Source organism: Phalaenopsis equestris, unplaced genomic scaffold (assembly GCF_001263595.1).
Source record: "Phalaenopsis equestris unplaced genomic scaffold, ASM126359v1 Scaffold000488, whole genome shotgun sequence".
NCBI classification, from domain to species: domain Eukaryota; kingdom Viridiplantae; phylum Streptophyta; class Magnoliopsida; order Asparagales; family Orchidaceae; genus Phalaenopsis; species Phalaenopsis equestris.
This window is the reverse complement of record NW_018164928.1, coordinates 703,491-720,769: the sequence shown is the minus strand read 5'-3', so window position 1 is coordinate 720,769 and position 17,279 is coordinate 703,491. Positions and strand designations below refer to the sequence as shown.

Sequence of the window (17,279 nt, the reverse complement as noted above, 5' to 3'; positions counted from 1 at the left end):
TTCCTGCTTAATTGGGATAAAATTTAGAGAAATTTACAAACACCACAATGTATTTACATATATAACACCTAAACTTTCGTATTTATATTTATATCACTGTTTCCGTTCATTTTTCTCTTTTTTTTATTTTTAAAAGGAGTCGCTAGCTTGTCGATCGTCGTATACTTCCCCAATTTGAATAAATCTCCCTCTTGAACCATGTAAATGATTCAAAGAGGAGAGTAATCAAATAAGAAGGGACATACGACAAAGAGACAAACAAGAGACCAAGTAAAACGTGGAGAGTTTACGTGCGATAAACCTCCCAAGAATAGGTCAAGAATGTCCGCCCAAACAAGATCAAGCGGAGGCACCTTAAACCAAATCCGTGAAAGAAGTATCTACGTAGACTACCCATAATCAGAGAGACATGTGTATGTACCTGTTCTGGGGTCAAGAGCACTCCCAGAGGAACGTATTCCTACTAGTTAATTACATCTTGGGGGATACCCAAGAATACTCTCGATAAAAGGAGTTTCGCTTCATATTAACATAAACCTGGGGTATAGGCAATCAAAGGAAGGTTATTCCGTGTGAACAGTCCCGATACTTCAAAGCTCACGCTAAGCCATCGGGCAGAGAGTGAGTCTCTCACATCCCAAATGGGTAGTGGCTAATCAGCACACGGGGCCCACGGACTAACCTAAATCATCTTGATGGGGATATCCCAATAAGTCAAAGCACATCGGGCCAAAGGACAAAGAACAAATCGTCGTATCCCAAATGGGCGGCAGCTCATCGGCATCGGGCTGTCAAGGTGATATCAACGAGGTCAAGGAGCGACGGGTCTCAAATGGGCTCAACAAAAAGGAAGGTAAAGTGATCCTAAAAGGTAGAGATAATTGAGTCGGGGTACCGCGGACCTGTCATACACAGCTACTAGGACCCTAAGTCTACCTGGTCGTGAAAGTAGTCGACTCAACCCGTCCAGTCGTCCCTGGTCCTGGTCGTGAAAGTAGTCGACTCAACACGTCCTGAAATCCCCGGTTAGCAATCCGTGAATTGCATCATCCACGAGAACCTCGGTAGCAAAAAGGTCAAAGGAAGAAAATTCTATCTTATGACTACAAGCTGGAGCTCCAAGAGGTGTCGACCGGCCACTTGCTCCTTTACATGTTGTGTATGTGCATGTATATGTTTGTCTGCATGATTGATATCATCTACTTGAGTTGTATTCTTTCAGGTCACTTCCTTATCGGTATACCCTCTTTTCGGGCCCCTGCCGCTACAGCATGCCCATCTTCGGGTCACTACCTTACCGGTATACCCCCTTTTCGGGCCGCTGCCGTCACGGCATGTCCATCCTCGGGTCACTACCTCACCGGTATACCCTCTTCTTGGGCCTCTGCCACTACGACATGCTCATTCCTTCGAGTCATTGCCTTCATGACATACTCTTTATCATTACTTATAAGTTTTGATTTTTTTGCATTAGCATTTGCATTTGCATGTTTGTATGGATAGCGAGTCAGGTTCATTAGGAGAGTGACCCTGTGTTGATCGTGATGCCTTAACAAGCATTGCTTGCTGGGTTGATCCCAATGAACAATGCGAGTTAAGTCATCGGGACTGACATGGGTATGACTGTGTTAAGAATACAATGAATCTAACTGGTGTCATCCCCTTTTGTGACACTCTTTAGATTTTTTGGATCCTTAGGATGGGGCCAGTAAAGTGACACCGTCAAAGTCATACTATACCCAAACTTATCCCACACTTAGATACTAGGTTGATGCACTTTTCGTTAGGTGGTGTGCTAGATTAGGATTTAGGGTGCTAGATAGTTTTTTTGATGTCTGGTTATTGTTCTATGTTGGATTGATTGCCCTAGCCAGGTATCTTTCTTTTACATTATGCTTCTGGTGTGTCTGCATGTTGCATATGTGTGGTAGTATGTTAGAGCGTTCTTCTACAGGGAGTCATGTCTATTTTTATACACACATACAGATACTGCTATGACGGAGCAAGTAATGATTTCTGACCATTTTGCTTGCAGGTGCTATTAGCTCTTCCACATTTAAGGCATGACTCATGATACGTTATGTGCATGTGAGTTTTCCCGCTGACACTTGTTTTCATGCAGGATTGAGTTTTTTTCTTTTCTCTATGTACTTTTTAGAGTCTAGGAGAGTCTTGTAATAGAAATAAGATGCGGGCACGGGTTCCGAGATGTTAGCACGGGAACCACGTGAAGGGGACCAGGAGCAGATGCTCGTGCCCCGTATCTTAATTCTGCATTTTATATTGATGTATAAAATTAGGACCGGGCATGTATATGCGGAGTCCAACCGTCCTTTTCTTTTCTGGGATATGTTGCCGACCCAGCGGCACCGCCCTTTTATTATTTTGGTTTGACTTGCTTTGTTTTTTTTGCATCATGTTGCATGTCTGCACTTGCATGTGTTTTACTTGTTTTCTTTCTGTTTTTATCTGAGATTTCACGATACAACATAGGTCATCAAGAACCCTAAAATTTTAATTTTCTACAAAATCCTAAATAAAATATTATAAATAAAATATTCAAGATAATTAAAATTTAGGATTAAAATATTCAGGATTTAAAAATTTATAGTTTTACTTTCCTACATAAACTTCGGGTAGGATTTTAAACGGGTTGTCTTCACAATACTTAGGATCATTATAGATAACTGCATTCATGTTTGCATGTCCCGAGGAGGAGTCCTCATACTTTTTCAACCTGATTGACCCTACATACCTTTATATAAGTGGTTGTCTAGTGCGCCTAGGGAGTTAGAAGGCTCCTCGACCCAGACGGGGTGTAAGTCCTTTTGTTGGAGTGTTTACAGTTTTGTAGCTGAACCTCCACTTTCTCTTCTTTCCGGAGGCATCCTTGTCATTTCGGCAGGTATAAGTCCCACCTCTTGGAGCTCCAGTTTATAGTCATAGGATATTGTTTTCTTCATTTGAACTTAGAGCTATCGACGTTCTCGTGGATGATGCAATTCACATATTGCTGACCGGGGATCTCAGGTTGTGTTGGGTCGACTACTTTTACGACTAGGTAGACTTAGGATCCTAGTGGTTTGGGATGACGGGTCGTGGTACCCCGACCTGACTACCTCTACCTCCTAGGATTACTTTTCCCTGTCTTCTGACTACCCCTGTTGAGTCATTTCAGCTCCTTTGACCTCGTTGATATCACCTTGGCAGCCCGATGTCGATGAGTTGCCGCCCATTTGAGATACGGCGATTTTTTCGCGATTTGTCCTTTGCCCTATGGCCCAGACGTGCTTTGACGTATTAGGATATCCCTGTCAAGATGATTTAGGTTATTCTGTGGGCCCCATGTGTCGATGAGCCGCTACCCATTTCGGGATGCGAGAGACTCATTCTCTGCTCGATTGTTTAGCATGAGCTTTGAAGCATTGGGACTGTTCCCACACGGAATAACCTTCATTTGATTGCTTATACCCCAGATTTATGATAATATGAAATGAACTCATTTTATCGAGAGTATTCTTAAGTATCCCCCAAGATGTAATTAACCAGTAGGAACACGTTCCTCTGGGAGTGCTCTTGACCCCAGAACAGGTACATACACCTGACTCTCTGGTTATGAGTAGTCTATGTAGATACTTCTTTCGCAGATATTGGTTTAAGGTTCCTCCACCCGATCTTATTAGGGCGGATATTCTTAACCTATCATTGCGAGGTTTATCGCACGTAGACTCTCTACGTTATACTTTTTGTTTGTCTCTTTGTCGTATGTGTTCTTATTTTATTCCTCTCCTCTTCGAATCATTTATATGGTTCGGGAGCGAGATTTATTCGAATGGGGGAAGTATACGACGATTGAAAAGCTGACGACTCCTTTTAAAAATAAAAAAGAGAAAAATGAACGGAAACAAATCTGGCGACTCCGCTGGGGATGAGTCTCTCTCTCCATACTTGGAGTTTCATTTTTTGGGGTTAAAGTCTCTCTCCGTACTAGGAGTTCAGCTCATATTATCGTGACCTGGTTCTCTTCCTTCGAGTCACAGTAGACCTTGGTTTTCGGTCCATCTGTCAGTTGCTAGGGGTAGCAACTCGATGCATTTTGTCCCTTTCTCACCCTCGACAGTTCGGTTGCTGTATTATCGCATGCATCGATGTGCATCGATGTCGTTATGTCGTTGTATTTTTTGATTGATTTCATAACCTTTTCTTGTTTCCGATCGTTATCCCTTTTTTGCCCCGCAATGCGGAAAAGCAGGAAAATTGATATGATCGCTACTGCCGGGGGAACCTTTTCCCTTCTCCCATAGCGTTTTCTGTGCTCCTGAGGGCGTCATAACCTTCAGTTCCTTCGAGCACCCAAGTGGGATTATCTTACGTGATCCTACACCCTCTGAGGCGTTCGCTCTGTGCCCTCCCCTTGAAAAGGGGAGACGTGCATATTGAGTCGTTTCTACGCCCTTTCAGGCATTTACTCTATGCCCTCCCCTTAAAAGGAAAGACGTGCATATTGAGTCGTTTCTACGCCCTCTTAGGTGTTTTACTCTGTTCCCTCCTCCTTAAATGGGGAGACGTGCATATTGAGTCATTTTTATGTCTTCTTAGGCATTTCTTTGTGCCCTCCCCCTTAAAAGGGGAGTCGTGCATATCGAGTTGTCTTTGCTGTAGTGGCTGGCGTCGCACCCGCTTCTTTTGCAAAAAGAGGCCGATGCTCGATACCAAAGATCCGCAACACCTAACGGTCTTTTCTAGACCCATCCCTCCGTGTTCTCATGGATCTCTCTGCCATAGGTAGGTGAGTCTTTTGCTACCAGTATGTCTGTTACTATTGTCACCATTGTGACTTCTATCTCGACTCTCTTCTTCCGTTTCGTTTCCCCTGAGGATCCACCTGTCCCCTGATTAAGCAGGAAGACCAGGAGGACTGGAATAGATTGTTGCAAATTTAGCAGTATATTTTGCTCAGGTTTCTATACTTATCCCGATTCCAGTTTAGGAGGTGTCTTTGGCCCCCAAATTGTGAGTCGTTTTGCTACTGTCCCCAATTGTGCGGACCACACCCTTGTTGAACATTTCCTTCATGCCTTTCTTTGGAAAGGAGGAGTTGTGCATGTAGCACCCCTTTCGTTGTAGCAGTTCGTATCGGTGCTAATTTTCCCTTGAGAAAGAGGTTGATACAGATGGCGATGTGCTACAACGCTCTTTCTTATTTCCTATCCTCTCGTAGTCATGCCGTGTTTTGAGGATGTCCATCCGCGGATGTTGCACTAAGAGAGCTAGAGTTACCTGTTTACGACATTGTCCTTTGGCGGTGTGGTATGTCCCGCCATGACTCTCGTTGGTTCCGGCCCAGAATCATGTTTATGTCCTGTCGGCTGAGAATCCCCATTTTTGTCCTCTGGCAATGTGGACCATGTCCCCGTAATGACTCCATTCGGTTTCAACACGGGATGATGCTCAAATCCCGTCAGCTGAGAATCATTTTTCTCCTATGTCTGACAATGTGGACTATGTTCTAGCCAGGATTATGTGGGAATTGTTTCTTCCTCGAAATGCAGGTTATTCTCACATTACAGTCCGTGTTATTGTTGCTACCACGAGTTCTCTGAATTAGAAGATTGTAGGAGCAACATACTCTTTAAGAGAAAATGTTGCTGGTTTGACAACCGTCCCAGCTTCCATCGTTCTGGGTTTTTTCTGAGGTCTTGCTTGTCCCTACATTGGGCGAGGGCGTTAGAGGGATAGGAACAGTGCTACAATTACTGCAGCTGACATAGCCACAGGTCTATTTACCTGTTGTGGCTCCATGTTGATAGGAAATTTGGCACTCCCTTGGCTGAGAATCACTCTGTTGTATTGTATGATTGTATGGAATACACCCTGATCATGATAGCTATGAGGGTTCCCCCTCCTCAGGAAGTGGATTGCTCTAATTCTACGGCCCATATTCATGACTCCACTACAGATCTTCTTGCCAAGAAGATTATTGGAGTAATTTCCCCTCTACGAGGACTGGGTCCTTTCCTTTGAGAGAAATTCCTTATCCGGATCCTCCAGATGTCCAAGAACTTTTTTTATTCATCTTGTCTTATAAGCCCTCGTAGTAGGAGACCGAGGTTTGCCTGTTGGTCCGTTACGAGGCCGGGATATTTGTTATCTGTTGTGCAGTCCATGAGAACCGCCGAGGTGTTGCATGAGACCCTTGGTGTGGTACTTAGCGTCACTGTACCAGATGTTGTGTCAGGTATTACTGTGATCCTGTTGGAGTGGCTTTTTGCCCACATTTGATGTGCCTACTCTTTCTATAAGCTATAAGAAAAATGTTATGGCTTCCTCTTCATCGCGCTATATGAATTTGTCCTATGTTGATAAAGGGAGGTCCGGGGTGTACCCCCATCGATTCTCACCCTATTTGAGAACAGAAGTTGATCGCTCTACTTCGGCGAATACCTAGTGGGTTAGGCGAATTCTTGCCACCACATCTTTTGATATCCCGACTCTTTTGATATCCCGACGGATATCCCGACGCTGCGTGTAGAATGACTTTCTACATTGACAGCGAGGGGTTTACTGGCCTTTGCTTTGAAGAGTGTTTTATCCTTCCACTTTTCACCTATTAAGCAAGATTATTATGGATGTTACATACTTCAATTAGGGGACACCCTAAAACATCTTTGTTGATGACATGTATCGATTAGATCATCTTGTTAGTCTTGATCGATCCATCTTTAGCCGGGATACACAGCCCCCAAGCTGTTTGAGAGTGTCTCATTCGATTCGAGCTATGTTTGTCTTTTGACTAAGCTCTTGATGAGTGCATTTTGTTGCTAAGACCATTCTACATGTCTAAGCATTTGATTCTAAGCATCTAAGCATTTGATTTAGTCAGTTACTTTGAACCTGATTAGGATTTGGTGCCTCACCAATCCAGAACCTTATTGACTTTTCAGTCTGTTCTTGGTGAAAGAGCATCATTTTGAAATTGATCAACATCTCCTATATCCAACTTCGTGGATATTTTGTTTGACTTGGTTGATTTTTATTACATTGTTGATAGTCACGTTGAACTCATCAGAGCATTCTGTCTCTACGGTCAGTCCATGGCTCGTCGTGATACCTCGATATCCGACGTTACCGGTTAGACCTTACTTATCTGACTGAGATATCTCTGCATCTGTTGATGCTCCGACTCCAATTTCTGGAGGCCGTTGAGATGGTTCTGAAAGGAATCATGCCCCTCGGTTGATCCTGTATTGGGCTTACCTTCAATGATTCTTGAGGTTGAACCTAAGATAGATCCTGAGGATGAGATTAAGCTAGACCTAGGATTTGCAAATCTTCATAGTTTGGTAGATTCGAACTAAGTCACGATGACCGAATCCCTTCCTTTAATGAACTTTCACCTAAGTCCTGAGAATACCTCAGATTGACTAGATGGGTGTCATTGAGATGTTAGTAGTTTCAGAGACTATTTAGATCTCTTACTTTTCCATTCAGCTAGACCGATGGAAGCTTAACAAGTAATAGATCATGAAATTCTAAGAATCTTTATTCAAGAGAATTTTGAGTCAAAACAAACTACTTTATTACAAAAGAAGCTCTACCAGATATAATAATTCTCAGAAAAATTAAAAAAGAGGTCTTAAAAAGTGAAATTTGGCCAACATTCCTGAGAAGAAACTTGAGGTGAGCGGGAAATCAAAAGTTTCAATATAAAAAACTTTTTGATTTCAAAATTCTCCTGATAAGATCCTTAGAATATTGAGGTTCAGAGAATTGTTAAGTGACATTGGGATGACTGATAAATCAGTAATTGATTTAAAGACATCTCCAAAATGAAAATATTTCCTTGACACCTGGATACGAATGACGAGGCCTATTAGGCTAAGGGTGAGAATCATTAAAGGAAAGGGGCTAGGGAAGAGTACTTAAGGAAAATCCCACCCGGAACATAATTTTGCAAACATTATGTTTTGCATGGTATAGCTGGTCATGAGTATAATATGCCTGCAAGAAAGCTCCTCACACCAGTTCGATTTGGTATGTTACATCAGATCATTCTTAATTACGGCTTATGCAGGAGATAAAAATATATATATGCCAATAAAAATATAAATGACATGAAAGGATCTAGTAGCTCTGTGGGCATGTTGTACAACATAGTGTACACCCACCTTCTTCTAAACTTTATGTGTCAACCTTATGAGTCCGACAGTCCTTCCTTTGGAAGTTGACTTGCCTTTCGGGGCTAGGATTCTGCCCATCACTTTTTACGTTTCATGTGTCGACCCTAGAGTCCTGGTAGTCCTTCCTTTGGAAGTTGACTAGCCTTCTCAGTGGGCATGTCGTATGACATATCGTACCCCGCCTTTTCTGTGCTTCATTGCACATAAGAGAGGTCTTGAGCATCTCTTAAAACTGATTTCTGAATTGTCAAACAGGCAAAGTGGAAGTCTTATGGGTGGCTTATATCTGACGCAATCAGTAATCAGTGTGAGAGAAACCAGGTACTTCTCTTATCCTCTCTTTTCGGTCCCTCGCTTAGAGCTTGTCCGAATGATCGTGTCTCACCCATCATAAATGAGCGTGGTAGATACGTTTGTTCCACTCGTCATAAATGAGATTGGAAGATACCATCTTTTTAGAAGATTGAAGCTCAACTTTATAACTAAGCATTCTATGGTTAATAAATGATGCCTAGCTAACCTTTTGCAGTATCTCCAATTGACGGAAGTCAATTTCGATTGATATTGCAGGAAAGTCATGTTCTTTCCTATCATTCTTATTCGGTTATCCATTCTACATAGGGTCCGAACTGAGCACATTTCTACGGATATGCTCGTTTTGCCCACTTTAGATGAGTGTGATGTATTCCCTCTTATGGGATATGTTTTAGTTTGTGTCTTATGGCTAGACACCAGTTGGTTGGTACACTCTATTTTGCCCAACCCTTCTTACGTGTCCCGACTGACCGAGGTCAAGTTCGATTGATACTTCTTTTGTGCGGGAAAGTTGTGTCTCTTTCCTTGACACCCTTATTCGGTTGAGCACCCCGTATGGGTTCGAATTAAAGTTTCTCACTCACTTCAAATGAGTGTGGTGTTTTCCTCTTTGGGTCAGCCTGAGAGCTGCATACCCTTGTGGTTAGAAAGTTACTTTTTGACCAACCATTCTTGGATATTGTGGTATTTTTCCAGAGAAATTTATTCTACCAGATCTCTGGTATCAGTACCATATATAGGGTTGGTATGTTCTAATCGTCCACTCTATTTGATAATTCGATTTGGTATGTCACACCAGATCATTTCTGACAACGGCTTAAGCTAGAGATAAAAAATATATATGGCAATAAAAAAATATATATAAATGGCATGGAATGCTCTCAGTAGCTCCGTGGGCATGTTGTACAACATATCATACACCCACCTTTTTTTATGCTTTATGTTTTGACCCTATGAGTCCGACAGTCCTTCCTTTGGAGGTTGAATAGTCTTCTTAGTGGGCATGTGGTACGACATATCGTACACCCACCCTTTTTGTGTGTGCTATTGCACTTAAGAGAGGTCTTGAACATCTCTTAAAACTGATTTCTGAATTGTCACACAAGCAAAGTGGAAGTCCTACGGGCGGCTTATACCTGACGCAACCAGTAATCAGTGTAAGGGAAGCTAAGTACTTCTCTTATTTTTTTTTCTACAGTTCCTCGCTTCGAGCGGGTCTGAACGAGCATGTCCTACCCATTATAAATGAGTGTGGTAGATACGTTTTTCCTCACTGGAAGATACCATCTTTTTAGAGGATCTAAGCTTAGTTTCATGACTAGGCATTCCCTCGTTAGCATATCTTGCCTAGCTAACCTTTTGCAATATATCGATTGATGAATGTCAATTTTGATTGATATTTGTCTTATGCAGGAAAGTCATGCCCTTTCTTAGCATTATGTTTTGATTACCTTTTCTACATAGGGTCTGAACCCAGTACCTTTATGCGGATATGCTCGTCCCGCTCACTTCAGATGAGTGTGGTGTATTCTCTTTTATGGGATATGTTCTGGTTTTTGCCTTATGGCTAAACATCATTTGGTTAGTACACTCTATTTTGTCCAACCCTTCTTAGGTGTCTTGATTGTCCGAGGTCAAGTTCGATTGATACCCTTTTGTGTGGGAAGCTATGCTCCATTTCTCGTCACCTCTATTCGGTTGAGCACCCCATGTGGGTCCGAACTAGAGTTTCCCACTCATTTCAAATGAGTGTGGTGTTTTCCCCTTTGAGGGATGTTTTTTTGGGTTAGCCTAAGGGCAACATACCCTTGTGCCAACTATTCTTATCAACTATTCTTAGATGTCAACTATTCTTAGATACTGCAGCAATTTTCCAACGGAATTCATTCTACCAAATCTCTGGTAGCAGTATCATATATAGGATTGATATGTTTTATTCATCCACACTCTTTGATAATCTTGAACCGGCCAATTTTCATTGCTTTGTCAGAGCGATATGTCATATCGGTTCTAGAATTTGTTTATTATCTGTCTGATCCATGTCCTTCGTCAGAGCCACTTTTGATGCCTGACATTTGCCCCGACATTTTTCCCAACGAGAATTGCCTTAGTCAGTTCTTGTTGGAAATATCCGTTGAGCTCTCACCTGCTATAGTTACTTCGCTAGTTCTGAGGGACCTTTTAACGAGACTTACTTCGCTAGTGCTTGCTTAAAGCACCCTACATTTGGACTTTTGAGTCCACCTCGATGATATTTTGATCGGTTTGGTTGGTTTGGTCTGCCCCATCGAATGACATGTTGTCTCAGTCGCTCAGCTGGTCCATGTTTACACCGAGATATTTGATGTCTCCCCAGTAAAACTACTTTGTTAAGTGATGGGAGAATCCTCAATGAGATTTCCTCGCTAGTTCATTTGGAGCACCCTTAGGGGTTAGACCGTGCTAGGGCTAGGTACCGTGCTAGGTCATGTAACCCCGTTGATATTCTTGATTAATCGGGTTGGTTTTGTCCGTCATGTTGAGTATCATGTTGTATTGGTCTAACGGCTGATTCATGGATCTCCAACGAAAGTTGCTTCGCTAATACTAACGTAAAAGCACTCTTGGTTTTAGACATTTCTGATATCTAACCCAATTTGATGGTTTCGACTGGTTTGGTTGGTTTTATCCACCCCGTCAAACGACATTATGTGTAAGCTAGCTAGCTTACCCATGTCTTCATCGAGATACTCAATGCCTCCCCAACAAACATTGGATTGCTAAATGGGAGAATCCCTGGCGAGAGACGTCTCATTAATGCTTGTGGAAGCACTCTTATGGTTAGAACATCTTGGTCATATAACCATATCTTCTTATTGACTACTTTGGTTGGTTTTGTTTGCCAAGTTGAATGACATGTTGTATCGGTTTTACCACCGATCCATGTTCAGTCGAATTACTTAGATGTCCGACTATATTTGGAGTGTGATACCTCAGAATGTTATGCCGCATGATTGTTCATTTGATATTTCGTCAGGATACATACCTCCTGCGTTATTTTATATGCTCGGTCAGGATACATACCTCCTACACCATTTGATATATCCGAGCAGGATACATCTTTCCTGCCTTATTTGATACTTGGTCATGATACATACCTCCCTGATCATTTGATGTTCCGATCTCCGATCAATGGAACTATTGCCTTCACTTGGTCGATTCTTGAAGATAAGGCCTCGTTTTGAGGCACATCGGGTTGTGTAGCCATTTGACTTTGAAGCCTCTCGAATCATATGCTCGTTTCGGATGGTTCCTTTATGAGAGCAACTTCGACTTAATAGCCACATTTCTCGAGTCGGCTCGGTTATGAGAACATTCTATCTTCAGACACTTTTCGCTTTCTAGCCATGTTCATCAAGCCATGTAACTTTAGGGTCGGCTCTGTTATGAGGATATATTGTCTTTTGACACCTTTGGCTTCATATAGCCTTATACTTTGATGTTTCTTGAACCACATGCCCTTTTGGGCCGGTTCATTTACGAGAGTATTCTGTCTTCAGACATACCTTAGGTCATGCCTCTACGGCCTCTGAACCCACTCTTAAGTTATGCCTTTACGGCCTCTGAACATATTTTTGTGGTTATGTCTCTATGACCCCTGAACCACTAGGTTGAGTCATGCCTTTATGGCCGCTGAACTCCATCCCTAGGTTATGTCTTTATGGCCTCTAAACCTATTTTCGTGGTTATGCCTTTATGGCTTCTGAACCACTGTCTTTGGTTATGCCTTTAAGGCCTCTGAACCATCCTTCTCGGTCGGTCATACTATATAGTCACTGGTTCGATCACCACCTCTGATCAGGATATGTTGTGCTTTATAGCCACCTGATTAATGTGATGGGTGTTTCGTCTCAAGGAGATCAGTTAGACACGCAATCAGAGTCTGTCTCAGGGGAAACATAACAAGAGACTTGGTCACACGAGATGATTGAGTCTTCTACCCAACCGTTTCGAATGAGGTCAGGTACGGGGTTTCCATCAATTCTGTTGTTTCGAATGTAGTCAGACAGATCGATGTGTCGTTTCGAATATGGTCAGACGCACTTTCCCTCAGCCATATCATGTCCAGTTTATTTGGTCTGGCTGGGATCCATTGGGTCATGCCTCTGCGGCCTTTGAACTCATCCCAAGGTTATGTCTTTGCGGCCTCTGAACTTATTTTCTCGGTTATGTCTTTATGACTTCTGAACCTATTTTTGTGGCTATGCCTCTGCAGCCTCTGAACCACTCTCTTAGGTTATGCATTTATGACCTCTGAACCTATTTTCTAGGTTATGTCTTTGTGACCTCTGAACCTATTTTTGTGGTTATGCCTTTACGACCTCTGAACCATCCACATCTGAACCACCCCCCTAGGTTATGCCTTTGCGGCCTCTAAACCTATTTTCTAGGTTATGTCTTTGTGACCTCTGAACCTATTTTTGTGGTTATGCCTTTACGACCTCTGAACCATCCCCATAGGTTATGCCTTTATGACCTCTGAACATATTTTCGTGGTTATGTCTTTACGGCCTCTGAACCACCCTTCTAGGTCATGTCTATGACTTTTGAACATATTTTCGTGGTTATGACTTTATGGCCTCTGAACCACCCACTTGGGTAACCTATTTTCTAGGTTATGTCTGTGTGACCTCTGAACCTATTCTCGTGGTCATGCATCTACGGCCTCTGAACCACTACTTTAGGTTATGTCTTTACGGCCTCTGAACCTATTTTTGTGCTTAGTTGATTTTGACTGACTAGCCACACCCTCGACCATACCCTGTCCAGTTTATCTGACTTGGTTGAGGTTGTCTTTTAACATTCTCTTGGGATGTCACATCGACTACCAGGAGAGGTTTTCTTTTAAGAATGCTGTCAACAAGTGCACTGTGCCTCAATGGCGCTGCACGCTTGTTAGGGGTCCTTTGTTGGCATCAATTTTTGGATATCATAGGTGTAGAGTGTCTACCTGTGATCGACGAAAATTAGTTACCGCGCGTCATGCACGAATTTGGCTCAAATTGACCTGAGCATCAGCGAGCTTGATCAGATTGCTCCGAACAACGAAACGGACCACGCGAGTGAGTTCGTAATGTCAATTCCACTTAGGAAAGGCGCTCGTTGCACCACAATTTCGCGTGCAGACTTAAAATATGCAGATTATCATTTTTTCTCGATCAACGAAAAAAGTGGTCTAGATGACCACGACTGACTCCGAACGACGAAACAGACCACGCGAGCGCGTCTGGAATGTCGATTTCACTTACGGGGGATGTTCACTTCGCTACGGTTTCGCGGACGGGGTAAAAATGTGAGAATTATCGTTTTGAGCACAATCGTCGAAAAAGCGACCCAAACGACCCCGAATGAAGAAACGGACTGCTTCAATGCGTTCGGAACGTCGATTTTAGCCAAGAAGGACATTCACTTCGCCGCGAGGATGTATACATGTGAAGAATATGCGAACGATAGTTATACTAATATAATAATTATATATTATATAAAAAATTATATAAAAAATATATTATATTAATTAATATATATATATTATATAAAAAATAAAAAAGACGCACCCTCTCTCCCTCTATATCGCGAAACTGCCTCCCCCATTCGCGATCCCTAGCCGCCGCCCGCTCTCGCCATCGCTCCCTTCGGCCAGAAACTCCCCCCCTCTCGGCCGACGACACCGTCGGCAAGCCCACCGGTCGCGCCTCTTTTTCTTCTTCTTCTCCTAATTTTTCTTTTTCTTCTCCTAACTTTTCTTTTTCTTCTCCTAACTTTTCTTCTTTTTCTTCTATTTCTTCTTTTTCTTCTTCTTCTCCTTCTTCCAATTTTTATTTTATTTTATTTTATTTATTTATTTTTTCTTTCATTTCTTCTTCTTCTTCTTCCTGTTCTTCTTTTTCGTCTCTTTTTCTTCTTTTTCTTCTCTTTCTTCTTCCTCTTCTTTTCTTCTTTTTCTTGGAAAATCTGTCAACCTCACCGGATTTCATTCACCCCACCAGCTTTCATCTTGCCGGTGTTGTGTTTTCGCCAGAGTAAAACGGCGAAGAAATACATCAATTTTTTGGGGCTTTATCATGCGCCTCATCCGCTTTCAGCATTCACCGCCAATAAATTAACATCTGTCACCTCGTCGGACAGCGAGCATTGTCACTGTTCGAGGAGGCGCGTGCGTCTTTTACCTTGTGGGTTCCCCTCTTTCACCGTCGTCGAGCGATCCTCTCTCGCGAAGGTACCTTTTTTGGTGTTGCATATTTTTATATGTTAAATTATTTATTTTTTGTACTTCGCATACCTCACTGATCTCTTCCTCTCTTGCCTTTGTTGGTACTGTTTTTGTTCTGTGTGTGTTTTACGAGGCACACTGGAGTATGGATCGAACGTCGGCGAGCTTGGCGCAAGCAAAAAGAACGTCTCTACAACCGTCACGGTGGTGAAATTCTCTAACTCCTAGTTGATCCTAGGTTTTAGCGGTGTCTAGGCATGTGGGTTCGATCGCCCACAAGGGGTGCGTGCGCCGGCATGGGTCGGCACGACGACGTGCCTGCGTGATGGATCGTCGATTTCCTAGAGCTAGCCTTTAGGTTAGGACTTTTCTGTGCGTAACCAAACACCCCCCATAGAGCCGAGTGTCTCCCTTTTTTTGTGAGTCTTAGCACAAATCCCGATGAGTCGGAGTCCCTCACTTCCATTGCTTTGGTTTTTCCCAGCTTTACTTGAAGAAGTTAGGCGGTCGGACTTGACAAAGCGAGAGAAGCTTCGTAGCGGGCTCGCTTTGCAAAGTCTGGAAGAGTTCGCAAAATGGGAAAAGCTTTGTAGCTAGCACATTTCGCGACGCCGTGAAGAGTTTTCCCTTCAGAGATCGGGGAGAAACGGAGAAAAAACTCCACACATTCCCACACCAAAGCTGGAGGCGGCGATGCCGCATATACAAGGATCTAAACCTTAGGTTTCCTTGGTGAGATCGTTAGTACGAGTGTGGCTCGCTATCATAATCTGTATGTGGTCATATGCACCTCATTGTTTGTATGTACATATCTTGCATCTTACATATTGTATGTCATATATCGCACTTGTACCTGCACTCTGCACCTTGCATTTGCACTTGCTCCTACGTTGCGCCACGTTGCACTTGCACTTGCACCACTTGTGCCTCGATCGGTCGCCCCGGACCGACTGGTCAACACCACTTTTGGCTCGGTCGGTTATTTCGAACCGGTCACATCACTTATGCTTCAGCCGGTTACCCGGGCCCGGTTGGTACAACACTTTGGATTGATCGGATTTTTCATCCTGTTCGACCGAGTGGTGCAAGATACAAGTGGTGCAAGATACAAGGTGCAAGTGCAACGTATAAATGTAAGGTGCAAGGTACAAGTGCAAATGCAAGGTGCAGAGTGCAGATACAAGTGTGATATATGACATTCAATATGTAAGATGCAAGATATGTACATGCAAACAACGAGGTGCATATGACCACATATGATAGCGAGTCACGCTCGTACTAACGACCTAACCTAGGAAACATAAGGTTTAGATGCTTGTATATGCGGCATCGCCGCCTTCAGCTTTGGTGTGGGAATGTGGAGAATTTTCTCCCCAGATCTCCGAAGAAAAAACTTTCCACGACGTCGCGAAATGTGCTAGCTACAAAGCTTTTCCCAATTCGCGAACTCCTCCGGACTTTGCAAAGCGAGCCAACTACGAAGCTTCTCTCGCTTTGCCAAGTTCGACCACTTAGCTTCTCCAAGTAAAACTGAGCAAAACCAAAACAATGGAAGTGAGGGACTCTGACCCATCGGGACTTGTGCTAAGGCTCACAAAAAAAAAGGACACTCGGCTCTACGGGGAGTATTTGGTTACGCACAGAAAAGTCCTAATCTAAATGCTAGCTCTAGAAAATCGACGATCCATCACCCAGGCACGTCGTCGTGCCGACCGATGCCGGCGCACACACCCTGTGTGGGTGATCGAACCCACACGCCTAGACACCGCTAAAACCTATGGTCAACTAGGAGTTAGAGAATCTCACCACCGTGACGGTTGCAGACGCGTTCTCTTTGCTTGCGCCAAGCTCGCCGACGTCCAATTCATGCTCCAGTGTGTCTCGTAAAACGCGCACAAGACAAAAACAATGTCAACAAAAGCAAGAGAGGAAGGGATCAGTGAGGTATGCGAAGTACCAAAAATAAATAATTTAGCATATAAAAATATGCAACACCAAAAAAGGTACCTCGCTAGAGAGGATCGCTCGACGACGGTGAAGGAGTGGAACCCACAAGGTAAAAGACGCACGTGCCTCCTCGAACAGTGGCAACGCTCGGTGTCCGGCGAGGTGACGAATGCTAATTTATCGACGGTGAATGCTGAAAGCAGATGAGACGCAGGAGAGAGCCCCAAAAAAATTGATGTCTTTCTTCGCCGTTTTACTCCGGCGAAAACACAACACCGGCAAGGTGAAGGCCGGTGGGGTGAATGAAATTCGGTGAGGTTGGCGGGTTGTCCAAGAAAAAAAAGAAAAAGAAGAGGAAGAAGAAAGAAGAAAAAGAAGAAGAGGAAGAAGAAGAAGAAGTGGAAGAAAAAATAAATAAATAAAATAAAAATCGGAAGAAGGAGAAGAAGAAGAAGAAGAGGAAATGGAAGAAAAAGAAAAAAAGTTAGGAGAAGAAGAAGAAAAAGAAGAAGAAAAAGAAAAATTAGGAGAAGAAGAAAAAGAAGAGGCGCGGCCGGTGGGCTTGCCGGCGGTGTGGCCAGCCGCGA

General features: G+C 43.2%; 1 protein-coding gene across 1 annotated transcript in view; it reads right to left on the bottom strand.

Annotated features, from left to right (window-relative positions):
* Positions 1–17,279, bottom strand: part of LOC110028116 — a 37,846-nt gene that overhangs the window by 255 nt on the left and 20,312 nt on the right. The window lies entirely within an intron of this gene.